This window comes from Lycorma delicatula, chromosome 1 (genome assembly GCF_047948215.1).
Source record: "Lycorma delicatula isolate Av1 chromosome 1, ASM4794821v1, whole genome shotgun sequence".
Taxonomy (NCBI): Eukaryota; Metazoa; Arthropoda; class Insecta; order Hemiptera; family Fulgoridae; genus Lycorma; species Lycorma delicatula.
This window is the reverse complement of record NC_134455.1, coordinates 141,564,186-141,581,984: the sequence shown is the minus strand read 5'-3', so window position 1 is coordinate 141,581,984 and position 17,799 is coordinate 141,564,186. Positions and strand designations below refer to the sequence as shown.

Genomic DNA, 17,799 nt, shown 5'->3' with positions numbered 1-17,799 from the left:
TTCAAATTATTATTCCTCTTCGCAACTTTCATTTTCTGGTGACTGATAGGTTTTATTGCGTTTTACCCACATTTAGAAGAATTTACGGGTGATACGTGTAATTCGTAATTGTGATCTCTTGACAGATATTTATTTTTACAGCATATTGTAATTGTTTCTGCTTTCAATACTTATTAATTTATGACTAGTCCTTTGAGCTTTAAAATATCATTTCTTGATTACGGCCGTGCTGGAATTTATATATTTTTATCGAGTGAATACGTTAGTATTGTGTTGTAATAATCTTAACAGGTTATATTATTTGATATGACGTTTTATTTGTAAACCATTATTGCTATTTCTCTGTGAAATTGCTATTTTCAATGGTTTTGATATTATTTGTGCAAGAAAATTGCTTAAAAAATAATTGTTTATCAAAACATAACCTATATTTTTAAAATAATTTCAGATATTGTTAAATATTTGCTGTTTTAAGATTTGTAGTTTTATTGATTTCTTTAATTTAGTTTACTTAAGTAAACGTCAGTATTATTTTGTTACTTAATAAACAAATGAAATGGCGCGAGTATTTAGAATTATTATTCTAAATTACTATATTATAGCTTATTTTACTAATTACTAATCTGAATATTACCTAATCTAAAACTGTGATCTGCTTCATTAAGTAGGCTTTAGTTGATTCTTTTCAACCCGAACTTCGTAATTATGGAATTGTTTTTGTTTACATAGGCATAACCTAATCGCAAAGTTTTTAATATAATATTATTTTTTCCCCTTGAAGTCCTTTATTGTGATATTATTCTCTGGAGCTTGGTTATAAATTGATCATGTTTAGATTCATGTCTCTTTAAAAAAAAAATTATTCTGCATTACAAGATATAACATTAATGTGATATTGAGATAAAATCCTATGCCCAAATCAGTTTTTGAGAAAAATGTTTAGTTTTCAAATGAATGGCAGTATTCACTAAGTAATTACAAAATTATGTTTTAGTGGCCAGTTATTAAGATCTTTAAATAATTTAAATTTCTTAACAAATTCTGATGTGGCAAAATGTACTCTGTTTTACAAATTGTTTTCCTCTTAATTTTTTTATTGTATTTAAATTTGTAGATACTTAATTTTTTGTTTAATACTTTGTGAAGAGTTATATTATGTGTTGTAACAGTTTATTAATTACAGTCTGTAATTAATCTACTTTACATATGTCATTGTTTTTAATCTAGAAGTTTAATGGTTATTTTTTTTCTTGACATTCCTTTTTTTTAAAGGAAATATTAATGGTCTTATGAGAAGTATTGATGAAACCTAAAGATAGTAGGCATATTTTTGTTTAATTTTTTACATAGTGTTGGAGTTGTTATTGCAATCAATCAGACTTTCTGTCTTAGAGTTTGCAGAAATTACTCTTAATACTTCATTATAATATTTAGTATTCTGTTAATGAATGTCGGGAAGAAAGGTAGTCAATACTGTTTAATTATTGATTAGGATGACAAAGTTTGTTTTATATTTACTTTTATTAAAAATGATCACACCTAAACGTTTATATAATATAGTTGTCTAAATAGAAAAATATTATTGCTCATGGACAGTTATGCAGATACACAGTCACCATCCCAGTAATTCCCAATAAAAGGGAATTGCCTATTGGTTACCAGGTGTCAGCATGTCACAGAAGAAACTGAATGACTGATTGAATACCTAAGAAGAGGGAGTAAAGGAAAAGAAAAGAGGATAATCAATGAACAGAGAGACTACCTCTGATTTGGTTTGATATTTTAAAACTAGTTTTACATAGTTTATTAAAATAAAATTACAAGAGAAAAAAGCTTTAAAGATATTTTTATTAAATTAAAAAGTTCTCACGTTTTAAAACATTGTTCCTTCATATTTGGATAGCTAATCTTGCTAAATTAAAATATTTGAATTAATTTCACAGATATCAAAAGTAAACTTTTCAAATAATTCCATGTAGTTTGAGAAAATACCTATGGATTAGATTGTTAACTATTAATTACATTTTAATGAATGACTGTGGTGCTCATAAATATGTGGGTTATACCCTCGATTGGCATCTATTACTGTTAAAATATGGCGGTTACTTCATTTTTTGGACTAGTTACTTTTGTTTTTCCCAATTTACAAGCCCTTCACCATATGGATCTGTTTCATTGTAACCCTATCATGCTATGACAATTGAAATCATTCATGACAAACTTAATCTGATTTTTAAGTTACTGGCGTCATTGAATCTTAAATCTTAATTAAGTGGCATGTGTTGAGGTCAATTCAGTGCAGTGGTTAGAATTTTGGTATTATGTCATTGTTGCCAGTTTGGTTAGGGGTATAAAATTGTGCTAGGGAGTATTCCATTTTAATTCAAAACTGATGTGCATCATTATTTTTAATTTTTATGATAATTACCCACCAAAGTGGGTAGTTATTTATATCCCCAGTAGTAAAAAAATATTTTTTTATAATTAAAAAAAATTTTTCTTAAATAATAGACTGTTTTCTAACTCGCTAACAGGCTAAAATAGCCATTTTCATCACTTTTTCCATGAGCTGTAGCATTCTTATTTTATATTATACAGAGGGTCAAAAAGGGCTTTTTGGAAAGAGTAAAGATGGAACTTCATCTTAGTGTAATCAAAATTCATTTTGTTACTTAACCAAATCTAGTAAAGCTTACTGTAATTATCTTTACAAATTGTTTTTTTCAAATTTTGGGCCCAAAATAAATAATTAAGAGCTTAGGGTTACAGGCCTGTTTTTTTCCTTTTAACTCTTACGTACTTGTAGTACTTATGAAAAAAATTGGACTGTTACAGTGTCCTTCATTAAAAAAAAAAATGGCCGCCAAATCATACGATTTTGAAAGTGTCTCATTTTTGGGGCCCAAAAACTACACATGGGACAGGTGAAAAAATCTGAAATGCTTACAGCAGTAAGTACCTTTTATGTAATTTAAAACCATATAAAATTTATTTTGTTACTCAAAGGGGTTGATGAGTGATGAAGCCAACAAAACCGTTAAAAACACTGTACCTTCTAACCGTAAACAATGTATCCAAAAATACTGATGTGTTATGTATTTCTTTCAGATTATAAAAATTACAACAACTCATTAGAATGATTAAATTGAGAATTAATAAATAGTCAGTTACGAATAATCTTGCATCTTTGTTAACAAATTGCCATGTTTTTATTGAGTAGAACTGACAAGTTCTCATTCATCTTTGGTGTAATGTTGTGTCCTCTTCCAGTAGTTGATAGAAAAAGCTCTGAAGGCGTGAGAATGATTAAAGTATGAAGTACCAGGACCCTGTGGATGGAGAAAGTGTATTCGATATTCCTCTTCATTTTGATGTATTTTGACTTCAATGACTTTGCCTAACCATCACTTACCATTATATACGCAGCAGACATAATTTTTACATTTTGGCTTTGGTACATCTATAAAGCAATCAGAAACACCAATGTCCTTGTGTACTTATACTAATGTAAATGTTTCTGATTTAGAGGTCACCCGTACTTTCAGAATACATTTTTGATGTGTTAGAATGTAACTGTGAAAGGTTGTTGTTTCTGGGACTGTTGTAATTAGCTGATTATGAGAGTTGAGGTAGTCTAAAGTCTCTTGAACATCTTTATTAGAGCAGAAAATAAATGTTACATTTTTAATATTGTCTTTGCAATAGTTTTACATTTCAGTAGGTGTAACAATTTGATTATTGATTGTCCTTTGAAGGCTTGCTTTAGGCTCAGTCTTTTTTACAGTTTCACCAATACGATAACATGGTCCTTTTCCATGGTATGAAGAAAAAAAATACCATTCGGCTGTGATTTCAAAATCTTCTTGGTGATAGCACAGATTTATGAAAAATTTTTTGTTATTATACTGGGCTGAGGAGCCATCAGAAAAATAAAAAAAAATTGTTTAACTTGAGGCAACAGTATTTTTACTTTATTTATAATTTGCTTTTGGGAGCAGAAGAACAATGTGTTATTTTTCTTCAAGTACTCACTAATCATACATTAGCTTTGGCTTAGTAATTTTCCTTCTTTTTTAAAATATATGAGAAATTGATGTCTGTGGCATAAGTTTTTGACCAGTGTTATGACTGGACTTCATCCCGTATAATGAATGGAATATTTTGAGAGAAGTCTGCAATTACAATACATTTACGCTCCGACAAGTTTTCCTTTTTAAAATTGAGGAAATTAGCTTGCTTCTTTGCAAAAAAATTATGTCTTTTAGATTATTATATTTTGAATAAGTTTTTCTAAGTACTCTTGAAATGGAAGAATTTGAGTAGTTGGTTCACAATGGTTGTAAGAAAATTTCAGAATCAAAATCATTCCAGCTCTCTTGCAGTAATCTGAGCACTTCATTAGTGCCTGGTCATTTTTCACAGTGACAATATGCATGTTTCATTTTCTATATCACGTACCATGGTTGAAAGAAGAACTTTATAATCAAATTTTATTTTTGAGTGCAGATAATACATTTTGGTGGATGATGCGCGCATGCTCTCTCTCTCTCTCTCTCTCGCATGTGCACACACACGCACACACGTGAGTATATATCTGACCCACCAGCCAGAACACAAAATTCAGGTCTTAAACCAGCAGATTTTGGAAAACCAATTTTTAAATTATGTTTTTCTTTGAAGGCTGTGTACAATTCATGTAACTTACATAAAATAAGCCTTTTTTAATATTAATTTTCTTCCAGTCAGCTTGTCTTACAGACACAAACAATCCATTGTGCTTGGCATCATTCGGCTGTGCTCATGATTGGTAAAAATCTTGAACACATTTAATAAAATTTTCATCAATTACATGACAGGGGTTTTTTTTTTTTTTGCAGATTTGTGGCAAAATTCCACTTGTTTTAACTAATTGTTGAATTGATGAGCTAAATATGATAACACTAAACTCATACTGAATTTTTTGAATGCGCCAGCTGCTTGTTTATAAACTTAAAATAATCATTTTTTCCTGGGTTGATATAACTTTTAATTTTAATTTTTGATGATTAATTCTTCATATTCCTTACCTAAATCAGCATAATTTTGTGGTATTAAACGGTTTCTTCTGCACAAATTTTTAAATCAAAGGAATCTTTTAATTTACTGGTAACTGACTCGGCTATTTTTGTAACTTTATTTTTCTAAATTGGTTCATTTGCACTGCTCAGTAATTTTTGAACCTTAATGGGGTAAATGCCAGATGCTGAACAAGCCTCATTCACCAACTCAATTATAACACATTGAGGTTCAAATATATCGTGACATTCCGGTTCGCTTTCTTTATCATCTTGGCGGTTTTTGTATTTTGTTTAAGCATTCTGTACACAGTGCTATACCTGGAATTAATTTTAAAATTAGATTGATTGTTGAAAATGTCAAAGATATTTCTCAAAGTGATTTCTTAACCAGTTCAGTGTAACAGCTAAATGGGTCAGAGCAACTCTTCCCATTAATATTAAAATATTTATCTAAATCTTTGGTTTTATGAAAAGTACACATATTTTTTTGTTTCACTACATCCACTTATTAAAGATATCAGTGTTATTTGCTGTTCATCAAAATATTGTGCAATACTGGAGATCTATTCTAAGTCAATTTGTGACATTCTGTTTCAGTGTGAATGCCAACTGAACATTCCATAATCTGTTTTTATAAAATGCAAGGGTTCTTACAATAACAATACAGTTAGTATACCAAATGCACCTCACTTTTGCCTTATCTCAGTTTCTCTACAGCTATTATAAACATTTTTCTAATTAATAAAAGTAAAAATATAAGTTATTGCATAAAAGAGAAGTTCACTGCTAATAAAATTACTTTATAATCAAGTGTACATTATCTAACCATACCATTAACATTAGCAACAATACACTCTATCTCATTGAAATCAAAACAGTAACTGAACCTTCTGTTATGTTTACATTCAGGATTCTGCAAACATGCATGTCTATTCACTTTCATGTTTAAACATGAGTTTGTGTGTATGAGTCAAGTTACAAACTATCTAGAATATAAGCTGTCTCGTTATAGACATATCAGAATATTTTTTCTAGTAGGCCTAAATTATTATCTGAAAAAATACATGCTGTTAATTTTTTGGATACATTGTTCACAGTTGGAAGGAACGTGTTTTCAGTGGTTTTGATGACTTCATTACTTATCAATTCTTTGGAGTAACAAAATACATTTTATATGGTTTTAAAGTAAATAAAAGGTACTTACTGCTGCAAAAATTTCAGATTTTTGCCACCTGTCCCACATATGGTTTTTGGGCCCCAAAAATGAGACACTTTCAAAATCTTATGATTTGGCGGCCATTTTTTTGATGGTTTTTGGGCCCCAAAAATAAGACACTTTCAAAATCTTATGATTTGGCGGCCATTTTTTTGATGGACACTTTGTAACAGTCCAATTTTTTTATAAGTACTGCTAGTACCTAAGAGTTGAAAGGTAAAAACATAAGAGTTGAAATCAAAAAACCCTTTCTGAACTCCGCATGATGCAAAATAAGAATGCTACAGCTCGTGGAAAAACTGATGAAACTGGCTGATTTTACCAGTTGGCAAATTATAAAATAGTCTATTACTCAAGAAACACATTTTTTTAAAATATAAAAAAATATTTTTTGGCTACTGCAAGATGGGTAGTTATATACCACATATCATCAAAATAAAAAATAATGATGCTTGAAAATTTGTTGAATTAAAATGGAATATCCCACTACCAATCTGGCATGTTGTCATTGAAAGAAAGCATGACATGCATGATCATTCTGGTCTTCCTGCCTTTCAATGACAGCATGACCAGATTTTTGTATCTAGTTGACCCCCTATGAGTTTGTTGTAAGCCGAAAACTTGTGTTGTTTGTACATGTTGCTCAATAAAGTCTCTTTTTATTTGCAGTTAGGGCCTTCAATATTCATTAAAGTTGTTACCATGGGTGGCCTTGAAAAGGGCTTTATTTGTGTATCTGCTATCTTCTCTCTCTTCCTTTCTGTGCTCTGATTTTAGGAGGATTAGCTGATCTTAGTCATTTCCAGGGAATGCCTGATCTGTTAAGCAATTTTTATGTAGACTACTGTGACCTCTCAATGTATTCTTCTGTGTCCACAGTATAATAAATAAGAACTTTTATTATATTTTCATTTTCATTACATACTGCACCTTAGTAATCAAATCATTTGAAAAATTACGTTTAAAATACACTCAATAAATGAAATGTTAATATAAGCTGCAGATTCCCTAACGTTTACAGTAATCTTTGTATAGAAAAGCTGTCAAAAGTAAAATTTTCAAATAATTCTTTGTAGTTTAAATATTTATTACACTATTGTGTTTGAGAAAATACCTACGGTTTAGATGTTGAGGTAGAAAGAATATAAAACAGCTTGTCAACAAAATTAAGGGTGTAAACATTCCAAGCTTGCATCAAGTGATTCTCTAAAAAAAAAAACCATCAACATCTTTTATGAATCGTAGAAGAGTAGCACACTAGTGAATTGATAACTTTAACATGAACCAAAAAATAAGATTGCTTCTTATACAATTAACTCTCACTCGACCAGACTGAAGTATTGTTCTGATATCACCAAGTTGATAAATCACACTTGTATACAAAGGATCATGAGACAATATAATGCATTTCTCACTTTTATTAAAGGATTCTTCATTTTTTCTCTGATGGTATTGCATTGCATTTTACCGAGTTCATTTTTAGTTGTTAGCTGACAAAGGTATATGTATAGGCGAAGTAATTTATATAAGAAAGCTGGATGCTTATTCTGAGTGACAATGATAAATTTTATTTGTTGTAGATAAGTGTGTCAGGTATATTGTAAGTATATTATAAGTTTTCTGCATATTTTAAAAGTGTGTTATCTTTTTTGATTATTTTTAATTTTCTGTTTGGCTATTTTGAGTTATTTTAGCGAGAAATTAATTCTTGACATTTTATTTAAATTGTCAGCCTAGATATTTTGTGAAATTATTGTATGAATAAAAAAAAAATTAAATAAATTACTTTGTAAATGTTAAATAGTTTTAATTATGGTTGATATACTTAGTAATATCAGTACTATATGGCATTGTATACTGACACACTGTTGTATGTGTTCTAATAATACTGCGTGTTATAATTATTAAATAATGATGATGCCTTTTTTTTTTGTTTCAGGTTTTACCGATCCATCTATGATTTTGTTTTAATATGTACGGAAAAAGGAAACATTGATCTTGGTTGAGTAATAAAAAGAATTATTTTATATTGTTAAACTCTGGTATGCCTAAATTAAATTATATATATATTTTTTTACTGTATAAAAATTTATTGTTGGTTTCACTTGGAGAATTTACTGTTTTTTGTGTTTTGATATATTCTAAAATGTGTAATCATTTTAAAAATGTTTTCTCCCTCCATACATCATATTTTGCTTTATCTTTCCCAGTTTTTTCTTGTTTCTAAACAGTGTAAATACTTCTTTTTCCACCCATTTCCTGTTTATTACTTATATTTCCTTTTCATAACTGTACTGTCCTCTTGTACTTACTAGTTGTGATAGAATTAGTCCTTTCTCCTAAACTAATGAAAAAATTGTTAATAGCATGATTGAACTCCGAAGATATTTATAAAAATTCTGAGAAATTCATAAAATATTACCTTGCATTGCATTGTACTGAGTTCATTTTAATTTTTTAGCTGACAAAGGTATATGTATAGGCAAAGTAATATATTTGAGAAAGCTGGATGATTATTGATGATGACTATTATGATGAGCTTATTCTGTGTGAGACTGATAAGGTTTTTATCTGTTATAGATAAATGTGTTAGGTAGTGAGTTTTCTGTATATTTTAAGTGTTATCTTTTTTGAATATTGTTAAATTTCTGTTTGGATAGATTACTGACAGAAGAAAGTGTTGGTCAGACTAATATGCCCCTTATCATATATATCAAAAACTCAATTCAAAATTCCCAAACAGATAAACTATGCACAGTCTCTGCACACAGTTTAGTTATATATGGTTTTCTCTCTCTCTCTCTCTATATATATATATATAGAGAGAGAGAGAGAGAGAGAGAGAGAGCTATTAGGTCATAAGTAACACTTAAAACAGCTCAAAAATTAAGAATTTAAAACAGCTTGTCAACAAAATTAAGGATGTAAACATTACAAGCTTCCATTATGTGATTTAATGATTCTATATAAAAAAACCCATCAACCTCTTATAATGAATCATAGAAGAATAACACAGTAGTGAATTGATAACTTCATTATGAGCCAAAATACAACAAGATTGCTTTTTATACAATTAACTCAACCAGACATAACAATGAAATATTGTTTTGACATCACTGAGGTGATGAATCACACTCCTGTACAAAGGATAATGAGACAGTATCATGCATTTCTCACCTTCATTAACAAATAATAATTTGATTTATATTTCACTTCAGATTATGAATGAACAGATTTTAATTTCTTGATCACATTCAAAAGAGATTACAAACTAGCAAAAATGTATAGAAAACCCACAACTAACACTTTTATCCTCAGTACATCATCTAACCATTACACACAGCACAAACTTAGAATTTTTTAATTCATATGTTGCCTTGTACATATACATATCTCAGCTGACAACTGTATTGAAGAATTTGATACAAGTTAATAGCTTGCAAATGTTAATACTACTCATCCATATTTGGAGAAAAAATGTGCTGCATAAAATACATTACCAAACCAAAAAAACACATCTAGTTAGAGAAAATACATATTGATTTTGTTTGTGTATTAATATATGGCAACCAACAATACTTACAACATTTTCAGGAAAAATTGTGTTTTTTCTAAATCAATAAAATACCCAAGACCACATACATAGTGATTTGACTAACAAAGCTTTCTAGCAATAACAAAATTGAACTGCAGTGATTGTTCTGAATACCACATGAGACAGATTAGATAAAATTTTGCAAGTTATTTTATATAAACAGAATTTTATCACAATATACACATTTACTAATAGCACAAAAAAGCATGATCATAATGCATGTAAATGATATGAAATTTATAAACGCACTGAATTTCGCAGTAATTTTGTTTAAATTAATAATAAGCACAATATAGACTGATTTATCATTTGCTTACACACTGATGGTAGAAATTTTTAAAGAAATATATATATATATATATATATATATATATAGATGTTAATATAAAACAACTTGTCAACAAAGTTTATAAACATTCTCAGCTTGCATCATATGATTTAATGATTTACTACAAAATACATCATCAACATCCTATAGGAATCATTGAAGAGTAACACACTACTGAATTCATAACTTCAACAGAACCGAAAAAGAACAAAATTGCTTCTTATACAACATTACAACTAATATTTGATGAGTCATCAACATAATGGCTGGATAAATGCCAAACAAGGTTATTAAAGTGAGGAATATTGACAACACAATGGTTTGAAGATGTTTTGTACATGGTGGTTGATGATATTGAATTGAAATGAAATTTCACAAAATGACTTATACACTTATGGAGTAATTCATTCTGTAAAGGGTGAATTTCAAAAAATGAATTTTGCATTCATTCTTTTATTACAGGCAAATGACGTAATGCAATGACAGTATTAAACTGTGCCACTCTTTTTGTTGAATTTCAGGACTGATAATCACCATTCTCTGACTAAAGAAATTATAAGCAGTAGTAAACATTGGAAAATATATACACAAATACTGAAATGCTACACACAAATACTTAAAACTGAAAAATATTTACTACAATAAAAACTTCGCATATTTATTATTTTTTATTTGCTTCTCCCATTATTTGAAAATGACCTTGTACTTAAATTTACATAACTGGGAAATCCATGGATTTTTTTTTGTCGCCAAAATACACATAACTTATTTAAAAAGCTAAAAATCACTTGTCTTAATAGATCATCATTTTTCCAGTGAAATATAAGATTATTTAGATGAAAAATTGTCATTTATAGCCAAAGAGCAGGCATTTATCAAAATATGTTGATACTGTAAAAAAAAGCCAACCTCTAAAAATAAAAACTGGTTTCTCCAAAACTTTACCTTATGCTTAATTATAATTTCTCTCCCTCTTACATTTCAACTACTCTACCTATTTCTGTCAAATATCTTAGTTCTCTTTATAATGATGGTGTGCAGTTCACTACACATTATAATGGTGGGAACATTTTCTAAAAAATTACTTATAGTTGATAGTATAACAAAATTGTTGTTAGCTTCCATAAAAAAAAAGTTGTAGATTGCTTTATATGAGTGATAAGTTTCCTACAACCATTGAAATAGATGCATTGAAGATATATTTAAAATTAATCTTGAAATAAATTGAAACTCCTGACAATTTACAGAAAAGAACACTGTTCAGTATAGTGTAAAACTTAATATTTTCTATAACTCTTTAAAGACTAGTTTTTATTTTACAATGAATACTATAATTATGCTTGGGAAAGAATGTGATCATAAGGTATGTTTAATAAATTCTTTGAATTTTATTTTATTTATTTAAATAAAGGGATGTTTCTGGTGTTTTCTCATTAAGATATCATGTTAGTATTACAGTATTTAAATAAATGCTGTTGTCATATTTTTAGTTTCATTTTTTTATTGCTTGTTACAACATCTCCGGTCTAAGAATGTGCAAAGATGGTTTTATTTATCTGATAACATAATTTCAGATATAACATTATTTATATGAAGCATGTTCAGAAAGTAACCAGCTTTTTCCCATTGTAACTGAGAAGAGCCTTGCCTCAGCCCTCTGTGGTAATAGACCTATTGCACATGTTAACAGTAAAAGGTCTGGTGTGATGTGAACTGCCTTGAATGAATACCACAGCTAGGCAGTTCTCTACATGCTTAATTGACTCGAGGGTCAGTCCATTTGAAGTGACCCGTGAGTGGTTGCTTAACCAATTCATAAAAATTGAAACTTGCTCACTTATTTTCTACATGTCTCAGGATTTCAAAACTATTTTTTTTTTTTTTAATTTCTATTTAAGCAATTTACCTATGGAGGCCGTGTTTGTTATGGTGTGCACACTTATTTTTGTGATTGTATGGGTTTAAGGAAAAAATCTGATGTGGACACCACATGACTCCTTTGTACGCCTATTAAATTACATATACATGTTTTTTGCTGCACTTCATTTAAACTTATTTCATTTGAAAGTGGGACAAGATCCTCCAATTCTTTAATAAAGTGGACAGTTATACAATTTCTGAAATATTAGTTTTTATTAAAATGAAATATTTATACAGTTATTAATTCAACAATCTTACATAAAATATTAGAATAGATTAAAAGTACCTTTATTACTCATATTTCTAGATAAATATTATTCATATCTTCTTGAGTTGCTGATTAACAAAAGTTTTAGATTTCTGGTGAGCTATATAAACAAACGTTAATAATAATTAAACTATTCTGTTAAGTGAACTTCTGTATACTGGTTACAAATGTTAATTTCAACCTAACAATGTAAAATATTCAATTATTATTGGATTATTTGCTGAATAATCAAAGATGAATATGAAAGTGAAGAAGATGTTAAGAACAAGGGAAGAATAAAAAAATTTATAGATGATAAATATAAAGAGAGAAAAAATGTTAAAACCAAAGAAAGAATAAAAAGATTAAGAGAAGATGATAAATATAAAGAGAGAGAAAATTTGAAAACTAGAGAATGTGTATACAAATTAATATTAGAAGAATGATATCAAACCAAAGAGCGGTTAAATGATTGGCAACAAAAAACAAATAGACAAAATTATGATCAACTCCGACTTAGGGAGAATATTGTTCTACAATATCAGAGGAATAATGAACTAAAAGATAAGAATTTTTTGTAATTTATTAAAGATCAGGCATGAGTGCTTCAGTGTGTATATGTTGTTCTTGTGAGGATCTATTTTCCAGTCACTCTGTAGTTAACTTGAATGTAGATAAAATAAAACAGAAATTTAAAAATAATTAAATAAAATTAAATAGAAAATAAACTAGAAAATCTAAAAATAATACGATTCTAAATTATAATTTTGAATTAATATTAATCGGATGTTTAACCAAATCTATTAAATATACACATATGTAATGCCCACTAAATCACATTTACACATTTTTAAAAGTACATTAAATTTTATTTTGCTAATCATTTTTTTTTTATCATTGAATTATTATTTATTGTAAATATATTTTTACAATCATGGATTAATAATTATTAAATCAATATATTTAAATTAAAACAAAAGAAAACTTAAAAAAAAAAATAAATAAAAAGAAAGTGAAAAAAAAAACAGAAGGAGATGAACCCTTCGAACCAATGTGCCTTCTATTTAAGTCCAAATATTTCATTAATTAAAATTTTAATTTTGATTGCAATCAAAAGGGAGGTGCACAACTAGATGAGTTGTGCATCTAGTTGTGTTACTACAGTAACACAACTGTTCTTTACATGAGTTACAACAGTGCTAAATCCAAAATTTCAACATCCTATAACTAATCGTTTTTGAGTTATGCGAGATACATATGTGCACATACATACATACGTATGTACAAATATCACACCGAAACTAGTCAAAATGGATTAAGAGATGGTCAAATGGATATTTCCGTTGAAATATGAAAACTGAAATGTTTCGCGATCATGATACTGCATTTACTTCATACAAGGAAGTAAAAAAAAAGTTAAAAAAAGAAAAAAGGAATTTTTCGCGGATACATACTTCCTTTACTTCATACTAAAACTCATAACTAAAAAACTATTTGTCCTTGAAGGATGAAACAAAAAGCATTTTATTCATATTTTCTCAAGGTAAAAGATTGGTCGAGTGGTTTATTTACCTCTCTCTCCTTTCTATGAGAAAATTACCGATAAATTTGAACATGAAAAATGGTGAAATTTCACTTTTGGTAATTTTTTTTCAAGAGGCAGGGATGGCATATACAGTTTGAATTATTTCTTTATATGTAGGTATATGTTAGTAGTTTTATCATAAATAATATTAATGGTGATATACTTACCCCAAAATTTTTATGATTTTTTGAAAACTATTTTTTTTTTTTAAATTAAATTTTGGCTTCAGATAACTCTTAATGTGCTGGTGATAAAAATCTAAAATTTGTACAATTTACAATGTCATTGTAGATGTTTATGGAAAATAAAAAAGTTTCTTGTGAATTGTACTAATTAAAGAGTTATAACCTCTCAAAAATCATGAAAACCTGTTAAAAGCGTTTCCATTTTGACTCGCTAAATAAGTGCTCCAAGGAGGTGTCAGGTCTTCTTAGCACTTAAGTATCTTTATACTTATTACTATAGCTGAAATAGACATGTTTGAACCAATTAACTATAGTGTTCATGTTATAACAGGTGCTTGAAGTCATTTCCAGTCATCAGGAAAATTCATATTGCAACTTGCTCATTTATGCTTGTTGTATCATTTAGCTTTGCAGTTACAAACTGGTCAGTCTGACATGTTAGTGACCTGTTCACATCTTTACAGAGTGTCTCAAATTTCATAGTGTGTTTGGAAGTGTTTATTAAATTAATAAGTTTTACTTAATAATATTATATTTGCAAATTTTCATATCAGTTAAATTATTACATTATTTTCAAGTAATTTCACATAAAACAATTGAAGAACAATGTTCTATAGGAATTTATGTGAATGAAGAATGTCATAAAACAGTGTATGATACAGTGCTAAAAGAACTTATTAAAAGTTTGTGAATTTAGTGATGAAAACCAACTCCTCATTTTTTTACGTGTTATTTCAGATGTTATTAGTGTTAAATTTAGTCACCTATGTGAACAGTTCTGTTGTGACCCTTTGAGAACTCATAAAAACACAGTTATGAAAAACTTTCGATAAATAAGATTAGAGCAAGCTCTTAAAAAACATGTTTTTTCTAAATTTAAAAATTTAGTTCCTGGAAAGTTGCTTTGTGTTAACTCTTTCAAAAGTATTTTTCTCACCAGAACAGTACAAAGAACTATGTGAATGTAAAGACCAAGAGCAATACATTGTCCCACATCACAATATTGAACAATTGGAGTGTATCACCTCCATCAAAATTCAAAAACATTAAGCATGGATCAAAGGTCATTAGCATTAAAATTTAAAATAATTAAGGTATCCGAAAAATTGGAGAATATGAGAATTTTGAATTATGTTTTGACTCAAAAGTTTCTGAAAATGAAAATCCAGCTCCAATCTTCTTCACATAAATGTGATAATCTTATTTTAAAAGTAAAAGAAAAGTGTGTTCTTGCTTCAAAAGAAGATAAAAAAGAAGAAGTTAAAAATTATCAGCTTTCTTGGAGCACATCTAAAATAATATCAGAGTTCAATGTGTCTGAGCATTTGGTTAGATTTGTTAGAGAATTAGTTTATGAGCAAGGCATTCTACCAAAGTTAGATAATAGATATAAAACAAGAATTAGTTAGGATACAATTAAAAAAAGTTGTGTTATTTTATGAATATAATAGCAATCAATAATATCAGGTGTCCTGGTAAAAAGAATTGTGTTAGCACATGTGTTGATTGTGTCAAAGTGCATAAGCAAAAGCGCCTTGTTCTGATAAACTTAAATGAATTGTATGTCTCCTTTAAAAGTGAAAACCCTGAGGAAAAAATTAGTACATCAAAGTTCTGCAAACTTCGTCCAAAATGGTGTATCTTGTCTGGTGCATCTGGGACTCGTACAGTGTGTGTCTCCCTCTACCACCAGAACATCAAACTCAAGATTAATGGTCACAAACTTAATGTTGGTTATAAGGACTTCGTAGACATCTTTGTTGGTGACTAGGATTACTACAGCTGTATGATGAATGTGTGCACCAAATGTACAGGTAACCAACCAGTGTTTGACATGCTCAACTTTTCCAAAGAGTACGATGTGTTGCCAGAAATAATAATGTACAAACAGTGAGTAACAGCTGATTGGGGCGAGACGGTTACTGTTCTTCAGACAAAGATGAGTTTTTCGAATCATTAGTGGAAAAATTGGAAAAGCTGAAAACTCACAATTTCATGTCAAAATCTCAAGCTCAGTTTTTTCAAGAAGAAAAAATCAAAATTAGGTGAAGAAGATTGTCTGGTGTTTGCAGATTTTGCAGAAAACTTTTGATTTCTTATAAAATATGAAATACAAAGCTTCCTCCATTGGGTCAACTGCCAAGCCACAGTTCATACTTTTGTGTTCTATTTCAAGGAAAATTATCTATTACAACATAAGAGTTTCTGTATTTTAAGAGATCAATTGATGAAGCTTGATACAGCAACATTTTATTGCTTTCAAAAACGTTTAACAGAGCATATCAAGGAAGTACATTAGAACATTATAAAACTCATCTATTCTATTGATAGTGCTTTCAGTCAGTATAAATAAAAAGAACTTTGCTAATTTGTGCAGTCACAATAAAGACTTCAACCTTGAAGCCAAATGGCACTTTGAATCATCCCATGGGAAAACACCTGTGATAGTTTGGGAGGAACAACAAAATGAGAGATGGCAAAGGCCATTAAACAGTCAGATTCTGAACGTTGATGAACTGTATAGATTTTGTAATCACAAGCTGAAAATCATCAAGTATTTTTTAATTAAATCAAATGAGGTAACTAAGATTTCAGAAACTCTACAAAACAGTTTTGACTGCTGTGAAAGAGTTTTTGGTACTAGAAGATACCACAAGTATGTTTCTGTGTCAGAAGGCATTGTAAGATGTTACTTTACTTCAGGCTCCAAGGACTATGAAGACCATTCTGTGTCAATTATTGTAATTAAGGAAAAAACTATATTGCTTGTGTGTTTGAGCATTAGTGGTGGAGGAGAAGTGGTAGATATTTGCCTCGAAAATGACAATATGCAGGTTCATTTTTCCACCCAGCTGGATCATTTACATCATTTCAAAAATCTCAACAAGACAAAGTGTGGGTACCGATCTGCAAAGTCCTGAGAAGGTTGACATCACTTTAACTAACTACAGTGACGGGTCATTCTCACACAATTTCAAAAGAATTATCAGAAGAGATATCACAGCTGTTGGTTAACCACACTAAATAATAAACTTTCATTGCTACAAAAACAGGCTATTTCATTGAAGAATAATTAAAATTTTGCTACAATTTATTTTTTCTTCGATAGTGTTTACAAAAATAAACCAATATAAAAATAAAAATAAATTTTTGAAAAAAGATGCAGGCTACTCATTGAATTTTCAGTAAGGTAAGTTTTAGAAGCATTTTTGTATCAGAATTGTGTTAGGTTACTGGTATTGGTTAAGTTATCATTAAATTATGACCTATCATTAATAATTTAAAAAAAAACTTTTATAAATATTGAAAATGTCAACTTCAACAACATAGGGGCTAAATTATATAAAAAATGTAAAGGGCAAGAAGACAAGGAACTCCCTTGGAGCACTTATTTAGTGAGTCAAAATAATATCGCTTTTAACACATTTTTCATAATTTTTGAGAGGTTATAACTTTTTTATTAGTACAATACAGAAGAAACTTTTTTATTTGCCATAAACATCGTTTGCCAATAACATTGCAAATTGTGCAAATTTGATATTTTTATCATCAGTCCCGTCAGAGTTATCTGAAGTCAAAATTTGAATTTAAAAAAAAATTTGTTTTAAAAAATTCATAAAACTTTAGGAGTAAGTATATCACCATTAATATTATTTATGGTAAAAC

The 17,799-nt window shown here is 28.9% G+C and overlaps 1 protein-coding gene across 2 annotated transcripts in view; it reads left to right on the top strand.

The window, feature by feature from the left end:
- Window positions 1-55: 55 nt before the first annotated feature.
- Window positions 56-17,799, top strand: part of LOC142323277 (uncharacterized) — a 34,004-nt gene continuing 16,260 nt past the window's right edge. The window contains exons 1-2 of one of the 2 annotated variants that reach the window (XM_075362726.1): window positions 56-261; window positions 8,213-8,274. The gene's annotated coding sequence lies outside the window, so the exon portion shown is untranslated. Of the gene's footprint in view, window positions 262-8,212; window positions 8,316-17,799 lie in introns of both variants that reach the window. The other variant, XM_075362716.1, reaches the window with a different exon arrangement.